This window comes from Nicotiana tomentosiformis, chromosome 9, assembly GCF_000390325.3.
Source record: "Nicotiana tomentosiformis chromosome 9, ASM39032v3, whole genome shotgun sequence".
NCBI classification, from domain to species: Eukaryota; Viridiplantae; Streptophyta; class Magnoliopsida; order Solanales; family Solanaceae; genus Nicotiana; species Nicotiana tomentosiformis.
This window is the reverse complement of record NC_090820.1, coordinates 73569551-73591832: the sequence shown is the minus strand read 5'-3', so window position 1 is coordinate 73591832 and position 22282 is coordinate 73569551. Positions and strand designations below refer to the sequence as shown.

General features: G+C 38.1%; 1 long non-coding RNA gene across 4 annotated transcripts; it reads right to left on the bottom strand.

The window, feature by feature from the left end:
• Positions 1-16840: 16840 nt before the first annotated feature.
• Positions 16841-20097, bottom strand: LOC104097399 (uncharacterized). Of its 4 annotated transcripts, none has more exons than XR_011410920.1 (5): positions 19655-20097; positions 19415-19519; positions 18113-18715; positions 17595-17816; positions 16841-17255 (listed from the first exon to the last, which is right to left on the bottom strand). It is a non-coding gene; the product is annotated as an uncharacterized lncRNA (long non-coding RNA). The 4 variants fall into 4 exon arrangements; XR_011410919.1 differs by having other exon boundaries at positions 16841-17816; positions 18113-18223; positions 18661-18715; XR_011410921.1 differs by having other exon boundaries at positions 16841-17816; positions 19415-19543.
• Between the last annotated feature and the right edge of the window lie 2185 nt (positions 20098-22282).

Genomic DNA, 22282 nt, shown 5'->3' with positions numbered 1-22282 from the left:
CGCCCAATGCTTCCCCTAGACGAGATGGGTTACCTCCTCCTCACTGCAGCATCACAAAATCCCTTGGTAAGAGAGCCTCCACATCCGTGGCGGAGGAGACGCCCCCAGCTGTAAAAACACTCCTTAAGGCATGGCTAACTCACACGATAACCAGCGTCCTCCGCAAGATCGGTCGAGACACGGCTACCGAAAACGCAAGGACTTGCGTCATACAACCATCAGATGAGCAACACAACCAACTCCCTCCTCCTCCAACGACAGGTATTACTCACAATGTCATTAACGGTGAAGGTGACAACACTCTCGCAGCCATTCTGAAAATGATGGAGGAAATGGAGAATGAGAAAAAAGCATTCCAGGACCAAATGAAAAAATTACCAAGAAAGGGTCGATAAAATACTGGGCACCCCTAAGCTCTTGCAGAAAAGAGATGCCAGCCGGTTCGTCGAGCAGCCGTATAGTGATGATGCCACCCCATATGCCATACCAAAAATCTTTAAAATGCCGCCTTACCTCAGGATATATGATGGCACGATCAACCCTGAAGATCACGTGACTCACTACATCACCGTCGTGAAAGGAAGTGACCTCGCCAAAGAACAAGTATATTCCATTTGATTGAAAATATTCGGTGAAACCCTCACAGGAGGAGCGTTAACATGATATTCACAACTATCTGTGCATTCCATAGAAACTTTTGAAGAGATAGAAGACAAGTTTGTAATGGCCCATGTTGGGGTCAAGAAGGCCAAGGCGAGAGTGAATGACATATTTGCTATTAAGCAGTCTCCGAGAGAGGGATTGAGGGACTTCCTCACCCGATTCAACCGAGTAAGGATGACCTTGGTGAATGTATCGGTAGGGATGGCGGTCGCAACCTTTCAGAAAGGGCTGAGCAGAGATGGTTCGAGGGCGACCAGAAAGTTATTAAGTCGACTGATGAAGTACCCTCCAACCATGTTGGACGAAATACACAATGCATATTGTGCCGAGTTCCGAGCAGATGAGGAAGACCTCAATGGACCATCTCATCAATTAACCTCGGTACAGGCTGAATCAAGAAAAGATTGAAGAAATGATACCAGAAGAGATCTCGCAGCTCCGCGATCTAACAAGGAATGACACCAACCGTACGTCAGAACGGTCGTCACGCCCTCCGCCTGCTATGAAGAAGGCCCATCTAAACCAAGAATAGGGACTCACCATAACAAAAGAGGTATATCCTATTTACTATCAACTCACAATTTTTATGTGTCACCTGCAGAAATAGTCTATGCTTTGGAAAAACTCGGACCGAAAGTAAAGTGGCCTCAGAAGATGAGGTCAGATCCGAGTACCAGAAAATCTGATGCCCTTTGCAAGTTCCATCAAGAACGAGTCACAAAATCAAGGACTGCATCGCCCTAAGGCAGGAGGTTGTAAATATGTTGCGACAAGGACACCTCAAAGAGTTACTAAGCAACCGGGGAAGGACCAACTTCGCCAGAAGACACGAGCAACGCCAAGGACCACCAAAACCACTCTCACTAGCCCGTACCATCCACATGATCATCAGCGACAATGATGACTCATCCATCAACAACGTAAAATTCACCACTACCCATAAGCTCACGCGATCAATCACCCGCGAACGGTATGACAGACTCGAAGAAATTATCGTCTTAGATAAGTCAGATACCAACGGTTTGACCTTTCCTCATAATTATGCCCTCGTTATTACCTTACAAATTTTAGATACCGATGTGAGACGCATTATGGTAGATGACGGGAGCGACACGTGCATTATCCATCCTTGAGTACTTGCACAAATGAAACTCGAAGATAAGATAGTGTCGCGTTGCATCACGCTAATTGGTTTTAACAATGCAGTTGAGCGAACATCTGTAGAAATCACACTCATTGTTCTGGCCGGTGGCGTCACTCTAGAAATCACATTCCACATCATGGATCAAGACACAACGTACAACGCCATAGTAGGGCAACCATGGATACACACCATAAGAGTCGTCCCCTCCAGCTTATACCAGGTCATCAAGTTCCCAACCCCGTGGGGAATATTCAGTATACGAGGGGAACAACGCACATATCGATAATGCTATCACATCGCCCTAGACAGCTCGGCCACCCAACAAAAGAAAGATAAATAAAAGGAGGCATAGCAATCAGCAAGGTCGAGGTCGGCACATGCCGGCAGCGGGGATGACATCAAAGACCCGGATGTGGTCGAAGCTGCAGAATCAACCATAGTATACCTCGATCACGCTTAATTAGACCCCAACGACCACATCAAGAAGGCTTACATCGGCTGCAAGCTTCAGGAACTAGGTAAATTCCATCAATTCTTAACAGCTAACGCAGATTTGTTTGCTTTTAGTCATGAAGATATGCCAGGTATCCCAAAGGAAATCGCCACGCACAAACTGAACGTTGACTAATTCCACCCCACGATAAGACAAGTCAGGCATAAGTTCAACTCCATAATTAATGACGCGGTACGTGAAGAGGTGGAAAAACTATTGGAAAATGGCTCCATCAGGGAGTCGAAGTACCCCCAGTGGGTCGCCAACGTGGTCATGGTGAAAAAGAAGAATGGAAAATGGTGTATGTGCGTGGATTTTACATATTTGAACAAAGAATTCCCAAAGTATTCATTTCCATTGCCCCAAATCGACCAACTCATCAACGTAACGGCCGGGCATAAATTACTGAGCTTTTTGGATGCTTATTCAGGTTATAATCAAATCCTCATGGAAGAAGAGGATCAGGATAAAACCACATTCATCATCCATCAGGGGACGTACTGCTATAGGGTCATGCCCTTCAGGCTAAAGAACGCATGGGCAACATGCCAAAGGTTTGTGACGAGGATGTTCAAAGATCATCTCAGCAAAATGATAGAAGTCTATATAGATGACTTGTTGGTCAAGTCCAAAAGGAAAGAATATCGCATCGACCATATGAGATAAACCTTCGACATACTCAGACGGTACAAAATGAAACCGAACCCCGGAAAGTGTGCATTCGGCGTGGCCTCAAGAAAAGTTTTATGTTTCCTGGTATCACAATGAGGAATCGATGTCAATCCAGATCAAATCAAAGCCATCGAGGGGATACCGGAACATTTGACCACCAAAAGCAGGTTCAAAGGTTGACTGGCCGTATCGCCGCCCTATCAAGGTTCATTTCACGATCATCGGATAAGTGTCACAGATTCTTTGGCGTACTTAAGAAGGATAACAACCTCCAATGGACTTCTGAGTGCGTTCAAGCCCTGAAGCAATTAAAGGCGTACTTGTCGCCACCACCATTGCTTTCAAAATCGGAGCCAGGGGAACATCTCCTTGTTTACCTTGCTGTATCCGAAGTAGCTGTGAGCGCGGTCCTGGTTCGAGAAAATAAAAGTACGCAATCCCACATCTATTATATTAGCAAAACACTAGTCGATGCCGAGAGGTACCCTCACCTCAAAAAACTGGCCCTGGCCTTAGTCGTAGCTTCGTGAAAGCTTAGACCGTATTTCCAATGCCACCTCATCTTGGTCGTCACGACTTTACCCCTAAGAAGCATTTTACATAAAACCGATTTATCGGGAAGGTTGGCCAAATGGGCTTTCGAACTAAGCAAGCACGATATCACATACCAGCCGCGAACAGTGATAAAGTCAGAAGTGCTCGCTGACTTCAATGCAAAAGTAATGCCCGAAGTTGAAAGAGAAGATGCCCACACTTCCCCTCAAACACAAGACCTCTAGGTCTTGCACACTGATGGCGCATCCAACGCGTGAGGGTCTGGACTAGGACTAGGAATCGAAGTCCCAACTGGCAAAGTAATTCGCTAGTCGACAAAGTGCCCGGATATAACTAACAACAAGGCCGAGTATGAGGCCATAATTGTAGGTTTGAGGCTAGTACTCAAGTATGGGGCAAAACGGTTAAAACTATGCTGTGATTCCCAACTTTCCAAATTAAGGAACAAAGGTTACAAAAATATCAGACCAAAATTTGCAAGTTGCTGCCCGAGTTTGACGAATGCCAACTCGACCAAATTCCACAAGCACAGAACGCTAAGGCAGATGGCCTCGCTAAACTAGCCACATCTAGTAAAAACATTACAACCGGAGACAGAAGCATGATCCACCTCCTCAACTCATCGCTAGACCAAGTCGAGGTAAGAACCATAAACTTAACTTGGGACTGGCGCAATCGTATTATTATATACTTGCAGGACGACATACTCCCAGATGATAAAAAAGAGGCCAAGAAATTGAGAATGCAAGCGGCCAGGTACAGTATCATCCACAACGACTTGTATAAGAGAACTTACGGTGGCTCTCTGGAGAAATGCTTGGGCCCAAACCAAACTCGACGCGTCCTTGAAAAGGTCCACGAGGGCCATTGTGGAGCTCACTCCGGCAATCAGGCCCTAGTCAGATGCCTCATACGGGCAGGATACTACTGGCCCACCATGAAAAAAGAAGGCCGCGGACTTCGTAAAAAGATGCGAGCAATGCCAAAAGTACGCCCCAATGATTCACCATGCGAGTGATCACCTATATTCGGTCACCTCACCCTGGCCATTCATCAAATGGGGAATGAACATCGTGGGCCCCCTCCCGGCAGGACGAGGTAACGCACGATTTATTTTGGTTTTAACTGACTACTTTTCTAAGTGGGTGGAAGCAGGAGCATTCGCCCAAATACGGGAAACAGGAAGTGATCACCTTTATATGGAGGAACATCATATGCTGGTTCGGCCTCCCCAAAGAGATCAACTACGACAACAGACCTCAATTCACGGGAAAGAAAATCGTCGAGTTCTTAGAGAAAATGGCATATCAAAAGGATACTCTCGACATCATATCACCCCGCAGCCAACGGGCAAGCAGAGTCCTCCAACAAATCGATAGTGAACATCTTGAAGAAAAAGCTGGAGGACGCCAAGGGGCTATGGCTGGAAGTGTTACCAGAAGTACTGTGGGCTTATCGAACAACTTCAAAAATGAGTACAGGAGAGACATCTTACTCATTGGTCTATGGGACTGATATAGTAATACCAGTCGAGGTCGGAGAACCCAGTCTAAGGTACTCCCATGCAAGCGGTGCGAGCAACGAAGAAATCAGAAGGCAGGAGCTCAACGAAGTCGAAGAGCAAAGATATATGGCCTATATAAGAATGATCGCACAGAAACAACAAGCAAAATGCTATTATAACAAGAAAGCAAAGGTCAGGCCACTCAAAGTCGGGGACTACGTGCTTAAAGCTAAAACACAAGCGAGCAAAGACCCACGGGTAGGAAAACTAGGAACAAATTGGGACGGTTCATACAAGATCACGGCAAAGGCAAATAAAGGATCATTCCAACTAGAAACAATGGAAGGAAAGTTACTACCAAACAACTAGAATATCAACCATCTCAACTACTTCAACTTCTAAAAGATAAAGCGTCCTCCCAAGTCGTACTCTTTTTTTTTCTCACTTGAGTTTTGTCCCAATTGGGTTTTATCAAGGAGGTTTTTAACGAAGCGACGAAGGGAACACTTGAAGTCAAAGTACGCGAGAACGACGCCATGACTACTAATTCATTGCTCGACCTCTCAAGTGCTCTTCAGGTCAACCAATGAAGGGACTAGATAGACGGGGACTGGAACGCCAGCCAACGCCTAAAAAAACTTAAAACTTTCTCCAAATATGTAACCAAAGCAACAATGCCAAGGCAATAAACTTCACTATTATCAGCACATCTTTCTAAAATATAGGTTATGTTCGACCTTGTTCGAATTAACACCTACTGACCCTGTTCCATAATTAAATGTAGGTTATGTTCGACCTTGTTCGAATTAATACCTACTGGACCTCGTCATAATTAAACGTAGGTTATGTTCGACCTTGTTCGAATTAACACCTACTGGCCCTCGACCGTAATTAAACATACGTTATGTTAGACCTTGTTCGAATTAACACATACTGGCCCTCGGCCATAATTAAACATAGGTTATGTTCCACCTCGTTCGAACTAACACCTACTGGCCCTCAGCCATAATATAGATTATGTTCAACCTTGTTCGAACTAATACCTACTGGCCCTTGTCCATAACTAAATTCAGGCTATAGCCGACCTAGCTCGAACTAGCATGTACCGACCCTCAGCCACAGTCTTAAAAAAAGACCATGTTCGATCTCGCTCGAATAAATGCATATTACCTTTGGCTGCAACTCGCCATTAAGTGATCACGGCTAATAAAAGAAACGGGGTCGATCAAGCGACAAAATTAAAAAAACACACAAACATAAAAACAAACCACAGAAAGAGGTGCAGATGCAAAAATCGAAGTTGGCATTTCATACTCGAAACATTCTTTACAAAGGCTCATGAAGACGCCACCAACTACACAGCAAAAGTTAACAAAAAAGAGAAGAGAAGAAAAACTACTGGTCACCATCATCAGGGCCTTCCATACCTCCACCGTCCTGACTACCGATGTCCTCGCCACCTTGATTACCCCTACTTACACCGCCCACACCGACGGGATAAGCGGTATTATACCAAGCATCATCTTCAAGACGGTCCACGATTCCATCATCTCCCTCTTCATCGCCCTCAGGAGTAGCGGGATCATACCTGCAAGCAACTCGAGCTTCACGGGCTTTAACACGGACATCCTTGAGAGCGACCTTAGTAACGGATCCCGCCTTGTAAAAATCTTGATATATATCCAATTGAGCTTCGGCGTGAATCCATTCCTCATACGATGCCTGAGGAACGTTGGGAAATTCCGAAGTATGGGAAGAAGAGAGTTGTTCAAGAAGTTGAGCCTTCTCATCTTCCAATGCGACCGCCTGAGCACAAATGGAGGCATTATCTTTCTCCAGCTCTCCGACCCTCCCCTCTAATTTCTCCTCTATAACTTTCGTCGTGGACCGGTCATTCTCCCCTACCCCGAAGGGTGTTGTTCGCTAGCTCAAGCACCTCCAATCTCCTCTGAGCGTTCACACGGAGAGATTCTGCCTTCTCGAGCTCACTTTATTTTCCAGCAACTTCACCCATAAGGCTCTACAATTGAAGACGAAAATCTTCCAATTGCCTATGCAGCTCAACAACTTGTGCTTGAAGATTGCTACACTGGGCCTCCACACCCTTGCTCATTTCAAGCTCCTCCTCCTTACTTCGCAACGTCCCCTCAAGGAAATTGCACTTCTCGATGTCTCTCACTAACTCATCATCCTTCTCCTTCAGTTCATCGTGAAGGGTCTGCAAATTTCCTCTCTCACCAAACCGCTTGCAAAACTCCCAGTACTTATCGCAGTCCTCGAAATATTTGTGTTGCAACCTCGCAAATATTTCCATGTGCCTCTCCTCCCTTTGAGCACTCTCAATCTCCAATATCATCATTTGCGACCAGAAAAAGAAATGAAATGAGTCAGAAACAAAAACAAGTATAAAAAAAAAAGAGAAAAAAGAACGCTAGAAACTCACTTTAAGGGCGAGACCAACAATACTCCTCGACAAAGTATCGTCGTTCAACTCTTTTCGGGTCTTACCCTCCGTCTCGGAACAAAAGGGGCCAAGGATGGGGAACACGTCCTTCGTGTTTTTTTACATGTCAAGATCCATAAGGATCGCGATGTTTCTCGTGGACCCCTCCAACCTTACCTTAAGTTGGGAGAAACCTTCCTCCATCATTCGCACATCGCTGGCATCAATATCCGAGTCAGACTCATAGCCTCCATCAGCAACACCTTTGCCTTTTTCAATGGTAGGCAAAGAAGTACCATCGACCGGTTGTGAAGTCGACGGCTCGTCTTGCCGCAAAGTGTCTGAGACCTTAGTGTTCGGCCTTTTTGTATCCATCTTCATGGGGGAAGGCGCATTGCCTTCGTCCTCCCCCAACCCCGGAATATCCGACACCAGTTCATCCTCGTCTCCAATAACTATAGTCGTTGTCTCGCGCAAAGAGAAATCACCTCCCTCCACGTCGACGGCGCGGGCGACCCCGTCGTTAGTATCCATGTGCCTCCTCTTGCGGGGCATCAAGTCTTCCTCGCCGGTTGCCATCTCATATTTATCTTCATGTATGAGACGGTATAATGAGGCAGTCGAAGGAGGAGTAGACCGAGATGTACCAACAAGAAGAGTTGAGGCACGGACAACGACAATAATAACCGAAGGGGGAACCGGGGCACGAGTCGAAGATGACACTGTCGAACAAGGGGCAGAATCAGAGTCCTTAGCGTTCTTCCTCTTTCTGAATGCGTGGGTGAGGGCTCTCGATCTCGTCGAAGACCTCCTAGCTAAAGTTAAGGAAAATATAGAAAAGAGCGAAAGTCAGCCGAAGAGAACCCAAAGAGAAAACTAATAAAGAAGCTGATAATAAAGATAACTTACCAGTCGGGGGAGAATGAGGGCTAAACCTTTTGACGAAGACCGACCACTTGCGTATCCCCGCAATGTAAGGAATAAGCCGACCCACCCAGTCTGAAATATAGTCGACCAGAGGAAGAGGTGAGCGTGTAGCTGCACAAAAACGGGCAGAAGGTTAGAGTCACAGACAGACACGGTAAGAAATCAGATGGTCAGAAATAAAGAAGTCACGGACTTACGAGTATGATTCCAAGCCTCAGGAAAACCATCGACATCAGCCACCACATCCTCAGTTTTCACAAAGAAGTAGTTGAGCCAGAACTGGCGATTAGCCTTATCGTCAATCTTCCCCACCAAACATTTACCTCAGCGGTGGTTAAGATTCAACATCGTTCCCCTGTAAAAGCTGGGGGCGAATAGGTGCGCCACATGGTGAAGCCTGAGCTTGACCCCCCGCCAGCTACGTGAACTTGGTAAGTATCCTTAGGAGTTTGTAAACATACGGCGCGATCTGAGCCGGGAAAATGCCGTAGTGGCAGTAAAACTCCTCCGCCAGCGGAAGGATAGGAAAAGTATAGCCAACATGAAAGGAGTAGGCATAGAAAGTGCAGTACCCAGGGCGATGAAACTTTACCTCATCCCACCCAGCAGGGATTAACTCGACGTGATTAGGAATTCCGTATTTAGCCCTGAGCTCTGTCAAATCATCCTCTTTCATCAATGACTTGAAGGTTCCTGGGTCGGCTTCGGGCAACTTCGAGAAGTCAGACCTAACATCGGGATTTCGAGGAACTATCTCCTCCACCGTTGGGAAGCCTTCATCCTCGGCGGCGGTGGTAGAGAAGTTCCCCGCATCAGGAGGAAAAACTATCGATAAAGGACCCGTATCGCTTCCTTCGCTGGATTCAGAAGGTACGTTAGACATATTTCCACAAAAAATAAGAAGGTGTTGAACAAAGAAGAATTAGAAACGGCGAGGATCACTAGAACAGGAAAGAAAGTTCCAAAGCAATGAGGGAAAGGGGAGAATATAGGGTTTCGATACGGGAATTCTGTAAACTTTGAAATCACATCCTCATACCTCTATTTATAAGGATTCGAGCATCAGAACCGAAAAGCCGCCTCATCATTATTTGGCACCGAAATTGAAGCGACAATTCCAATCAGGAGTCACACATCAAAAAAAAGCAACGCCTCGGGAACACTCGTCATAATGATGCAAGATATCGTGACATCATCCTGAATCATGGGTAGTATGGTATCAAAAATATATGGCATGCAAAGGGCCACGTTGGCCACTCCGCCTCATTGATTACGACTTACTAGCTTGCCAAATAATTTTGACCGTAATGAATATAATTCGCTAATCAAGCCCGCCCAAAGCCGGTATCAATAAGCGGAGGGACTAACTGTATGGGTCAAAAACTGCCTTTAAAGACGGTCATGAAGGATCTGCAAATCATCATTTAAGGAAGGTCATGAAGTCACATTAGCTGAGATCGAGGAGTCTAAGAAAGTCGTGGTCAGAATACCGATGAGGACCAAGGTCGAGAAGTCGAGGAGAGACACGGTCAAGTCATCAACGAGGATCATGGGCGAAGAGTCGAGGAGGGTCGTGGTCGAATATTGACGATAGAGTTGTAACGCCTAGTTTTCAAAATGGAATCAGGAAGGGAATATTCTAGTGAACATTCCTTACATTTGTACTATTAGGGTTTTTCGGGAAAGGATCCCATAAAAATAGAAGGAAGAGAGAGAGGAAAGGCACGTGAAATTCATTCTTGTAAGAACAACACTTTGAAAAAGATTTATTCTTTACTCAATACAAGACTTAACTTTTCATTAAGATTCTTGCCAGATCCGAGGAATCCTCGACTGTTTGAGGATCTGTCATCCAATCATTGACAGGTGGAAGTTTCCTTTGTTCCACTTTTTGTTACTTAAATTATTTCTCTTAATTAGTAACTACCACCAGATTGACATTTGTTGAATATCTTACATATTATTATTGCTCTCGGTAGTTATAAGGCATCTATTGCAAGGAATCATTATAGTCTTCATAAATGCTTTTCAACTACCTCTTTGATATCAAGATTTGAGAAAATTATTCTTAACTAAGATTAACCTATGTTTGATTAGAATTAATTATTTGAACCGAGAATTACGTTTTTGTGTCGAACAGATTCCTTTCTTATTCCTCTAAAAGTTATATTGAAATTAATTTTTCCTCATATGGCAAAGGTATACACCATATTTGTTATAAACTAAAATTATTTTAAAATATTATTTTCTATATCTACCTTTTATATTTTATAGCAAAATAGGTATTTATGGTATATACTACCATTGTGGCATGAAATACACTATTTATGTTTTTTCTCTCGCTTTCTTTCAGTTAAAACACGATTCTCTCTCAAAATCTCAACAATTTTTTTCTTCTTTCTCTCTCTCTCTTCGAGAAAAATACCTGCTTCTAATCGTGAATTCTCTGGCCGAATCCTTTAGGGTTACTGCAATTGAAAATACTTCTAAACTGTTGGGAGAAAGAGGGGAAAGAAGGACCTTTTCTTTAAAATCAGATTCCTCCATAGCAAGGAGGAGCTCGTCGCACTGAGGCTAGGGCCACTGCGCGGGAATCCGAGTAGAGCATGGGTACTGTAACATGAACGACGGACACTGTAATATTTTTTACGCCGGAGAAGATTTGAGGACCGGGTTTTTATTCGTCTCCATTTTTAGTTTTAATACAATGTATACAGTAATTTGCTTGGCCGGAAAACGCCATCTCCAACGAACTTTCTTCTCTTCTCTGCTATTTAGTCACATACAATGATACAAATACATTATATTTTATACAAATTCACTCAAATACATTATATTTTTGTATAAATACATTATTTTTTTGCATGTATTTATGTATTCCGAAGGTCTGTATTTTTTGAATACAGCCTAATATCACTGTGCTTTTGTGATTTTTTGTTATTTGAATACAGTCGAATTGAATACGATGAATTGAATACAATGTAAATAGTGAATATATGTGAATTGAATAAAATGTATACAGTCGAATTGAATTGAACGGTATACACCATATTTTTAAAATTTTTTGTTCTTTGAATTCAACTGAATTCAATATAGTGAAATTGAATACAATTCAATATTGCATTTTCCGTTATTATTAAACACCCGTAATCACTATTTTTTAGGAGACTGTATTTATAAATACATTCGCGCGAATACATGGAATATGTAATTAAACATCTGTAATCTCTGTTTTTACCTCAATGTATTTATAAATACAGTCGCGCGAATACATGGAATACAACACAGTAGCAGCGAAAATTTTCTAGAATTAATTTTGTTGAGTTAAATTAGGAATGATACACGCTAATTGATCCTCTTTCAGTTATTAAACACCTGGATTTTCCTATTTTTAGGCGATTTCTACTACTGTATTCATGAATATAATAGCGTGAATACAGTTGTGCACAACTGGACTCCCCTGTTTTTAGGTGACTTCTGCTATTGTATTCATGAATACAGTAGCGCGAATACAACAAATACAGTCGCGCAACAACTGAATAATAACTATAGAAAGGAATTATGTATATGGTAGGTATAAAAAGTTAATAGCCACTAAACGATAGTGCTTTCTGAAAATTCCTCTAGAAATTATGAGTTTACTTTTAGATCGTGATAATGTTTTTTATATTATTACATTATTTTAAAAATAATCACATATAACTATTTTTTTTTAAAAAGTAAAATTAGTAATATGAACATAAGATAATTAACTTTTTATATCACGTTAAATTGCACATATAATATAAGCATTTATTATACATGTCGATGACTATAAGTTAAACCCAAAAATTCAATGCAAACAACTTGTCGCTTCTTCTTCAATCCTTTTTAATGGTAGTCTAAAATCTACATCCAAGGCTTAATGTAATTCTTTGTACTTTCTTTTTCAGCTGTGTTTTCTTATTTGTTGTCCTTATATGTATTTCACTGGATATAATAAAAAAATTGTCAAAGGAAACATAATCTCAAGATGTTTCCCTTTACTGTTTCTCTTCATTACTCTTATTGATAGTAATATCACTCTTAAATCATTTAATAATTGCTTGAATATATCGATAAGGTGAAGAAAAAAGGTGAATAATCTATTAGATTCCGTTAATGAATACATAATTGTTTTTTATAGTTCAAAGATAAAAACTTCAAAACTATATCTCTTTAATAACACATAATATGAAATAATATAAGTAGAAATATAAATAACCGTATGAAATTCTCCCATTGTTTTAATTTATGTGTCTTATTTTTCTTTTCATTCTGTTTAAAAGAGAATGTCTCTTTTAATATTTAGCAACTCTTTAACTCTAATATCCAACATAATAAATTTAAGACCATAAAATTTAAAGGGATTTTGTATATTACCTATATTTTTAGTTTAAGACAATAAAATTTAAAAATCTTTTTTACTTCCCTTTAATTAATGCATAATTGAATTAAAACACATAAACTGAAACCGAAATAGTCTATTATAGCGAGCATACATCTGAAGTAAGGCTGTCCAACCCGTCCCGTCCCACTTAATTTTAAACGGGATGGGCCCATGTTAAATGGGACACGGGATGGTCATTTCGTCCCGTTTATCCCGTCCCATTTCCTCTCGTCCCGTCCCGCGTCCCTTTTTTTTGAATTATAGCTGTTGGGTAACGTCTATAATTACAAAAATAGTCATTTTCAATGGCCAAAAACGCCCATATTTGGCCCCCACCCCCCAAAACATCCCCCCCCCAAAAACTTTTAATATAATCCCTAAATTTATTAAATTACACTTTGACCCTATTTTCTACTATAAATACCCCAATCCTTCTTCATTGTTTCCCACAAAAATAAATTATTCTCTCTTAAATCTCTTACATTCTATCTATATTATTCTCTCAATTTTCTCGCAATCAAGTGATAAGTTTCAAGTATTTGGATAAATTTTTGGAGCAACTTTCAAGCTTCAAATTAATTCTTCAAATATTTGGAGCAATATTTTGGGCAATTTCTTCAAGTTTCAATATTTAATCACGGTGCACACATTTCATCTCCTAATTTTAATATATATATTTTTTGCGCATTATTTTAGTGCTTAATTTTTGTGTTTACTTTACGTGTTCTATTTTCGTATTTTATTTGTGTTTTTAATTTTTGTGTTAACTTTTAAATTTAATTTCGTATTTAAATTATGGCACCTAAAAATGTATTTGGCGTATTTAAAAAAACTAGTAAAAAAAGTAGTAAATGTGAAAGTAGTAGTAATCCTAATCCTAGTCCTAATCCTAGCCCTTCTCCTATAATTAGAAAACATATAGATGAAATGACTCATGTTGATGAAACTTCATTTTTCCAACCCCCCGCATGTTATAATATTAATTTCAGAGAACAACTAGATCATGAAACTTTACAAAGACAATTTGGCAATGATATTTTTATTGAGGACGAAGAAAATGAGGATGAAAAAAATGAGGAAGAAGAATTAAATGAAACACCCACTAGTCCCGCAACACAATCTCCAACTCAGACTCTCAGAGTCAATCTCGGTCTGAAGCTTTACCCCATCTACCTCCTGTAAGGGGTAAGCCTAAGGGTGAACGTCCCAAAACATCACTTGTATGGAAATTTTTTAAACATGATAAAGTCAATCAACGTGCTACATGTGAAATATGTAAGCAACGATTTGCGCACACCAAAAGTGGTGGGACAGGGGGTTTATCTAGGCACTTAGGTAGGGACCTCAAAGCTTTATGGATACAAGCTAAAATAGAAGCCGGACAAATACCGGATCCTAGCACCGGTACTAGCACTCCTAGTGAATCTGGCGGGGGTTCTAATTTTTTACAACAACAGCTTGACCCTGCTTCTGGTACTATTTTACGCCGCTATAACAAAGATAGAGATCGTAAGAACTTAGCAAAAATGGTGGCTGTCTGTGGCTTACCTTTTACTTTTCCTTCTCACCCTGCTTTTGTGCATTATATACAAGGAACTTATAATCCTGCTTTTCAAGGTTTTCCTAAGACTACAGTTAGAAATGATATTTTTAAATTTCAAACCGAATATTTTCAGTATATTCGTTGTGTATTTTTTCACTTAGATTGTAAAGTGTCTATCACATCTGATATAGGTCGTAGTCCTAATGGTTGTGATTATTTAACTGTTACATGTCATTGGGTTGATCATCACTTGAACATGCAAAAACGTATTATTGGTTATAAATATGTTGATTCAAAACACACTGGAGCATATATTGCAACTACTGTTCTACAAATATTTGATTTTTATGGACTCATTGATAAAGTTTTAACTATCACCTTAAATAATGTTTCTGCTAACACAACTGCAACAACTAGCTTAAGAACTAGACTTTGTTCAATTAATACGGTAATTTTTTATATTAGATGTGCATGCCATATTTTTAACTTAGTTGTAAAAGATGGTATTAATTTATTTTCTGATACTTGTAGTAAAGTACAACATGCTTGCGGCTATATTTTTCGTGCTAATAAAGCTAGTAAAATTCGTGAATTTGCTCAACAATGTGCTAGTGCTAACCTTCCATATAGAAAAGTTCCAAAAGATGTTTGTACTAGGTGGAATTCTACTTATGAAATGGTTAAAGTTGCTTATGATTATCGGGTGCCTATACAAATGGTATTTAATATGCATAATGGTATCTCCGCTAATCAAATTGTTGATTCTGATTGGGATCAGATCAAAGAGCTTACTAAATTTTTAGAAAATTTTATTATGCTACAAAACAATTTTCTGGTATATATTATCCTACTATTACACAAATATTATGGTATATTTGTGGAATTTCTGTTATATTTGGTAAGTATAAAACTAATCCAACTTATGCACCGTCTATTAATAAAATGATTACAAAATTTAAAAAGTATTTTTTTCCTATTCCCCAAGTTTATTTAATTTCTACTATATTTAACCCATCTTTAAAATTAAGAGGTGCAAAGGGACTTGTTCGTAAAATTTATGAGATTTTAGCAATTCAAGAAAATGAAAAACTATCTCTCGAAGAATGCCAAGCTAACATATATTCTTATGTTAGATCAATGTTTGATAAATATAAATCTATGGAAACAACAGGTGGTGAAACTGCTCCTTCTACTTCTAAGTCTAGAGTAGAAGTTCTATGGGAAGATATGGATGATATAACAGGTTTTGATTCCTCTATTGATGATGAACTTGATTCTTATCTTAATCAAGGATTGGAAAGTATTAAAGACGAAGAAGGCAACGAATAACTTTTGGCATGGTGGAGGGAGCGTGGCAAGGCTTTTCCAATACTTTCAATAATGGCCCGAGATATTTTTGCTATTCAAGCATCATCAGTAGCATCGGAGAGTACTTTTAGCGCGGAAAGATTTCAAATCGAAGATCAAGACATTCATTAGCGAAGGACAACCTAGAGATTTCCGTATTATTCAGAGATTGGATTAATTCAGAAAGAAGAAATCTTGGTTTTGAAAAATTAACCACTAGGGAAGAAGAAGAATACAATGAGATACTTAGCACTGGGAGCGATGACGACATGGAACTCATGGAACATCAATCAACATTGCCAATTCCAGAACAATGTCCGATAGAAATTATAGATAAGTTACAACGAAGTTATATAGGAGCTTACAAATATTAGTATGATAATTTGTAATTGGCTACTAAGAGGCCTAGTTCAAACAGAACCCTTCCTAGAAGGTGTCTGCGTAGATTAGGTGCTTTTCAAAAAAATTATATTTGTATGTGAGATTTGAAAGTTCTATTAATAAAATAAAAGACTCTAAGCGTTGAATTTATTTTATGAATTGTCTTACACTCTTACTTAGTTACTTAATGGATTAAAATTATATTAAATAAATTATAACTCTATTATATATTTATAACTAGAAAATTTGATCGCGCTTCGTGCAGTGATTGACCGACCTCATTAAGCTTACTCATGGTCTTTTTTCTAATATACAAAAAATAAAAATAATGGCAAGTCAATACTTATAAAATAATTGGTCTTCAAATCCCAATATATTAGATTTCAATTTTTAATCCATTTTATTATCGATACTTAATTTTAAATTTTTCTCTAGTTTTCACTACTTGAGAATTTTTTTGTCTTAATATAGGTACTTGACCCTTCTTGTATTAACATATATAGGTGAAAAGGTACCTTTTCCCTCTTTTTCTTAGAAATAATTTTTATGTTTTTTTACTTCCTTTCCTCTCTATTTTTTTAAATGCCAGGTTTCCCTTTTCTTTCTGCCTCACTAACTTAGCTTCTACGTAATACAAAAGAAGGTAACTCAAAAAATTCAAGGGCATAACAAAGATAGGTGAGCAAAGAGATTTAAAGTATTATTGTGCCTATACGTATAAAAAAAATTAGGGATTGGTTGGTTTTATGCTTTCTCTAAATAAGGTAATGGTAATATTATTGTCAGTACCAAGATGTTATGAAATCTAGTATAAAGGAGTACAATGACAACAATAGACTCAAAAATCCAAAAACTACATCATACTATCTAATATGTTTCCTTTGCTACAAAAGTACAATTTTGCAAGCATTTAAACTTTTAAAAAAGAATTGTGCTCAGCTTTCTCTTCAAAATACCTCTTGTTTCTTTCAAGCCATGTATTAAAAATGATGCACACAGAAATAAATTTCATATCAATCTGCCTCTGTTGTCCACTTTCTCTCCAAACCTGCATAATAATAATTGCTGATATCTTGTGGCAATACTCAGCTTACGCCAAACAGATTGAAAACTTTAGGAGGAACATTTGACTTCCAAATCAATTTTCATGGCCCTTCATCCTACCAACCCTTAACCTACTTCAAAAATAATACATAAGCAGATACTAACAAAGAAAGTTCAGATTTATGTGCTAACTAAATCTGAAAATCTGTCTTGTTTTCATCTAGCGCCACATATTGTAAATTTTCTAGCAAAATACTAATATTCTCCAGCTCCCAATCATTAAAGTTCCGTCTAAACTGAAGATGAAACTCAGAGTTAGAAATACAATCAGCTACTATTATAATTCAAGAAATTGGTCTTTGAATACCCCAACTTCCTGCCAATGATCTAACCAAACTATGTTATGCTTCATATCCCCCGATTTTAATCTTGTTAGTTATTGGAATTCAACACAAAGATTACATATTTACCTTCATAAAGTTGTCCTATTAGGCATGGATATAGAACATTATTGAGAGTCCAATGATTCTCCTTTCCGTACTTTGCGACAATGACTATGTTCCGATGCAAAACTTTCATTGCCTTTCGTCCCCGCCTCAACTATATCATATATTCCGGCAATCACCATAAGCGTAGGCTTTAGACATGTACCAGAAAAAGAAGCCATTGATGTCTCTCCATCTATCAATCAACTTATACACAAATGTATGAATTGAAAATTAATGCACATTACAATTACATAAGGAAATTTTTTGAGGTTATCATTATTACTGAATACACCTGGAGGCCATTAGCTTCTCTCTTTGTTAAGTTATGTAATCATGATTGAAGGAAAGATATGGTATTCTTATCAACATAACACATACCTTAACTCCTAATTTTGATAACCTCAAAACTTCTCACACCCAATACAATCAGACAAAGAAATATTATTCAGGTAAATAATATAGCCAAATAATAAATTTTGGAGTGTTAGAACGGCACCTACCTTATTTAAGTTGGAGCAGTACTCCAAGCCTTGTCCAGAAATCTCTCGTGGACTTGTTGAAGTAAAACTCCTGCAGCCTTTTCCCAGAGCAAAGCTGTCGCATCCTTTTTTCTAGTCATGATTCATACCATACGCGAGAAGCAATTAAAGCAGAAGGGCCAAAAAAATAAAAGAAAAGCTTAAAAGAAAATCAAAGGATCAAGATTTCTCTTGCTTTATGCCAAAACTCATTCAAAATGCAAACATTATATAATATTCACTAAATACTCCAAAAATGTTAAGCTATTGACATTGCCGAATGTCAATGTGTGTTCAATCTCGTAAGAGAGCAGGAAAAACTCTTGAATTTTTGGTTTGCCTGCCATAGTTGTACATTACCTAAGTACTATGCTTTTGTGCACAAAAATTATAAACAACATTAAACTGCTAAAAGATTAAAAAATTAAGAAGGTTAACAATGGAGTACTCAATTTATATGATCGAGAAAAATAAGTAAATTCAAATGAAGCATGAAAGCCGGGAATGAAGGATGGTATGAACAGACATACCTTACAAATGAGAAGAAGAACAATTAACTTAAAGGCTCAGTTGCAAGCAATGAAACTGCAGTACATATGGTTTGAAGCATTAAAAGAGATATAATAACAAACCAAAGAGAAGGAAAAAAGCACAAGAAAATGTTATAAAGCTGTAACTACATGAAGAAATTCCAGTAGCAGTATATATATGCCATATATACTATGGTGATACTGGCACTATGATTTAGTTGAGAAACTTTCTAAGAAAGTGGTTAGAGGTGAAAACCTCTATTGATTTCTTCTTTGTCTGTAAACCTCAATAAGTTGAGCATCTATAGTCCTCACCAGCACATTTCATGTCTGTTTATATCATCTTATTTGCACTTGCTTGCTTCTCAAATTCAATACTATATTTTGATGAATTTAACATTTGGTTATACATACGTCAAAGTTTTTAGAGATTAAATAGCAAAGATACATTATAGGCGATTATTTTACATATCCCCTTCATTTGATGATCATATTTTGGTGGGTTTTTTTTTCATGATCACTACATTGTTGAACCAATGTTATATGCATATGTCTCTTCAAATAGAAAACAATAACGTAGAGAAGATTGAAAATTATGACCTAAACTATAACATTAATTGAAAGACATTGTTGTCGAATCCTAACACCCTAGTGATACAATAGGGGAATATATGATAATAGTAGTTCAAAATATTTAGACCAGTGTATCTGAACTGCGCGAAAATCTGAGTGGCGAAGAATATTAGAAAAGTACCACAATCTCGTAATGGCATTTTCTGTTCGTATTCCTTGTACGTCAACACCTATATTTGTTGAGCGGACAAGTTTATTTGTCCTCGTATTCCTTGTGCATCCATACCTATATTAATTGAGCGCACAAACTCTAGGTGCATCAAACATAATTTTTTTTAAAATACAATTAGATTAATCAAATAAACCATGAGAATAACTGGTAAGCATAATCGGAAAAAATTCTTTGAAAAGGATTACATACCGAAATTTGTTGGGTGCATCGAAGCAGTTTGTGATTCCTGATTTTGTTTTTTGTCGAATAGTTATTGATTTGTAAAGTAAGTATGCTGTGGGTAAATAATGAATACATTATCAGGGAATTAGAGATATTGTTTCAAATAAAAATTATAGAACAAAGAAGGTAGAGAGGGCGATTGAAAAGATGGAGAAGCACAGGAAAATTGGAAGATATAGAAAGGGAGTAATTAGGGGAAAAGGGAGTAGCAAATCGTTGCCATACAACCGTTATGAGAGAATGTTGAGTAGATGGGGAAGTACTGATAATTTGCAAGAGATTACAGAATCGGTGTTCATGTGAAACGATTTGGTGTATTTTGAGGTGAAAATTGCGTTTTAAAAAGGGCAAGAAATCATAGAGGCAGGAAAGAGGATTTTCTTGTAGATGGGAGAGCCACGTCACCGACGTTAGGCCCCTCAATTTTATATATATATATATATATATATATATATATATATATTGTACTGGTTTTAACATACGAGTGGAATAAATATTGATACCTGTTATGCAATTTACCTCCTTTCCTCCCTAGTCCAAGAAAAAGAAATAAACTACACATAAAATCACAAGGATAAATAACAAAAATACTACTCGCTTTCTATTATTCTGAAATTACATATCTCGTGGAGTTTAATATTAAAGGCTTTGCTCCAGCAGTTAGAAATACTGGTTGTATGAGGCGAAGCATATAACAAATGCAAATTGAATGTATCTCTTTTCAGACTTTGGTCGCACACTCGCACTACTTCAAAGATTATAATTTTTGTCTCAAACTTGCCTGCACAACCGATGATGACGAATCAGAAAGAACCGGTGAATTAATTTTTCAGGTAATTTGACAAAAATCGTTTTGATAATGAATTTTCAACCTACTATTTTGAGGTATCAGCTCTTTATTCTCACTATTTGATGTCTATTCTATATCCAATCCTTCATCTCTTGTGAGTGTGGATCCTGGCTTTCATTATCTCATGGTTTTGGTCTTAACTTTGCGATATGCGGCAACAAAGAGGTTAATGTTATTGACTTGATAAGGCTGATAATTAAGCAATTTATTTTACTCATCACAATTTGTGGTGATTTCCTGCATTAGTAAGGAAGTATTAGGAGTGTAATTCACAAAATAAAACTTGAGTTTCTAAAGAAATATTTTTGATGTAATCGTACAACACATGGGTAAAAAGGAAAAAGAAACAAAAGATGAGGAAAATACATTCATATATTTAGCATTTGAAACTCTTGCTTTCTCATTCAGGATAGAATCCCAAAGCCATAAATCTCTTTGTTTTGTTGTCGTAAATGAGATCAGTGAAGAATAGGCATAGAGCCATCAGTTAACGAAACAGTGGGTTAGATAATCACTTCATGAATCGGTACTTCCGTTACATGAAACGTTTGAAGTAATAATTATTACTTTAATTCTTATAGAGTAACGTTGTTTATCTAATAGTGACTTTTAGGATTTTAGTAGTCTGAACAAGTGCAATTATATAGAGAATTAATGAGGTGACTTTTGGACTTTTAAAATATCACATTAAAATTAAATTAAAATAAAAAATAAAGGGGGAAAAGCCAAAAAAATGGAGGTAAAAGATAAATACGAATTCTAGCCTAATAAAGTGCCACATCACCTCTCTTATGGCCTTCAATTATATATATATATTTGATAAATGCATATAAGGTTGTGGTAAAGGGATATAGATTGCTAGAATATTTCATTACAAGTCTTTTGTTTTAATATTTTATAATTCTTTATTTAGTTTTCTAATTTTCGTTTAATTTTTAAGTTTATTAAATAAGTCAAAAAACTAGATGTTGCAAACTTTAAAAACTTAGTCATTGTCAAAAGAATATCCGTTGCCAAACTCAATGCTTAAATATTTTTTTTTTAAAAGCGGCACTTAAGGCCCGCGAACCCGTCCCGTCTCGTCCCGTCCCATCCCGTTTGTTAGCGGGACGGGATGGGCCTACCGTTTCGTCCCGTTTGTCTCGTCCCATTTCGTTCCGTCCCGGCTAAATATCGTCTCGTCCCGTCCCGTTGGACAGCCATATTCTGAAGTAAAAGAAAAAGAAGAGAAAATGGGATGGCCCCGCAAGGTTAGGTGGCATATCTTATGAATAAAGAAGAAAAGAATGTCGATATGTTGCAAATTACAATACGAAAGCCCCGCCAACGACCAAAAGTGCGGGAGAAACTTTTTCCCTATAAAATAAAGCACAGTACCAAGTAACAAGTGCACAACTTTTATACACTTATTATCGTTTGATTTATCGCATTAGAATTCCTAATATTTTATTGGTCATATAAAAAATTATTTGTGACATAACTTAATACAATTTTAGGTTGGCATCATTAGAATCAACATTGTTAGTATCGGCATAGGTTATGTGATGTCGTCAAGGGCGGCTCAAACACATACAGAGCCTAAAATTAAAGTTTAATATGAGGCCTAAATTTTTAAAAGAAAGTTATATGATATGTTTTTATTTGAAGTCTATTTTTTTAACTTTTTGAGATATATAGTATTTAATAATCTTTTTTATAATTGATTTTCTCTAATAATTCTTGCTCGATTGATAATATAGCCAACT